Source organism: Penaeus monodon, chromosome 10, assembly GCF_015228065.2.
Source record: "Penaeus monodon isolate SGIC_2016 chromosome 10, NSTDA_Pmon_1, whole genome shotgun sequence".
Taxonomy (NCBI): Eukaryota; Metazoa; Arthropoda; class Malacostraca; order Decapoda; family Penaeidae; genus Penaeus; species Penaeus monodon.
In genome coordinates this window covers 16,688,073-16,689,874 of record NC_051395.1, presented here as the reverse complement: position 1 = coordinate 16,689,874, position 1,802 = coordinate 16,688,073, and positions in this window count along the sequence as shown.

The following is a 1,802-nucleotide window of genomic DNA, read 5'->3' as shown; positions in this document are numbered from 1 at the left end:
CCCCCGGGGGGCCGGGCCCCCGGGCCCCCCACGTTAGCCCCTTGAGATGATGGAATATAAAATATATATATTAATATATAATTAAATATATAAAAAATATATAATATAATATTTAACACACACACACCACACACACACACACAAAAACCCACAACAATATATAATATAATATTTTAAATTTTATTATATAAAAATATAATATACATACAAACCACACACACACCACAACACTATATATATATATAATTTTTATTATATTTTTATGTATATATATATGTATAATATTATATATAATATATATATAATAATAATATATATATATATATGTGTGTGGTGGGTGTGTGGTGTGTGTGTGTGGTGTGTGTGGTGTGTGGTGTGTGTGGGGGAGTGGGGGTTGTGTTGTGGTTATTTGTATATATATATATTTATATATATATTATATATATATATAATATATATTTATATTAATAGATAGATAAAGATAGATAGATAGATAGATAGATAGTAGATAGATAAAATAGATAGATAGAAGATAGATAGAAAAAAAAGATTTGATATTAAAACACTATAGACCCCACACAACACAAAAAACACCCCAACACACAACACACACACACACACACAAATATATATAAAATATAAATATATATTATATATAATTAATATAATATATATATATATATATATATATATATATATATATACATACACACATACAACATAAAAAAAAACACCACACACCAACACCACACCCAACACACACCCCCACCAACACCACACCCCACATACACAAAACGTGCGCGCGCGATAATATATACACACAAACACAAAACACACACACACACTATATAATATATATATATATATATAATTTTTAAAATTATATAAAAATTAAATTACACATATAATAGAGACACTTTTAGTGGCGTATTTTTTTCTACCGAGGAGGGGGAAAAAGAAATTAGAAAACATTACAAACAGAAAAAGTGTTAATCAAAGCTTTTCTTGTTCTTAAATGAGACGTACATTGTTGTTTTTGCTGGTTCCAGTATAACTTTTTTAATTCCTAATGGATAAGATTATCGTAAATGACTATCACATCAATTGTGCAGTTTCAGTTGGTAGATTTTTTTTAATTACTTTACACTAACAAGTACCTTTGTTTACTCCGGGATTTAATCATCAATTTTTATTTCTCTATTTTGTTGGTATTAAAAAATGACTGAAGGCAACGGTATCACGGGATTACTGTTTTTTTTTTTTCTACATCGTCCTCCCCTAATGAAAAGTTAAATTTAGCACAGGTAAGGTGACCCCATCCCCTTTCCCTGAATATAATCCGCCCTCATGGGTTTTTGACCTTTAGTATGAATCCCCCTTTCTACGCTTTTCTGATCACGTTAATAGAAGGCGTTTTTTAAACGCGTTGTTACACTGTTACACAACCTATGTGTCCCCTTGAGTGCATTTATTTTAGGGGACAAAATTTTTTGGGAATCAAAAGATGAAATCGAGAGTGTAATGGTAAATCATTTATATAATTTGAGTGCAGCTCAGTAATGCAATGGGGGAAAACAAACTTTTTAAACTTAGTTAGGATTTTTTTCGATAAATTAGAATAATTAAATATCCATTTTCTTTTTCGATTGCATTTTCGTTCGATAAAAAGTAAAACCCCCATCTACATTATTGGGTTTTTTCTTTATTTTTTAAAACCCCATTTCATTTTTGTATGGTAAATAAGAAAAAAGTTACATACACAAAACACACCACAAACCACACACACACAAAAATATATTAAT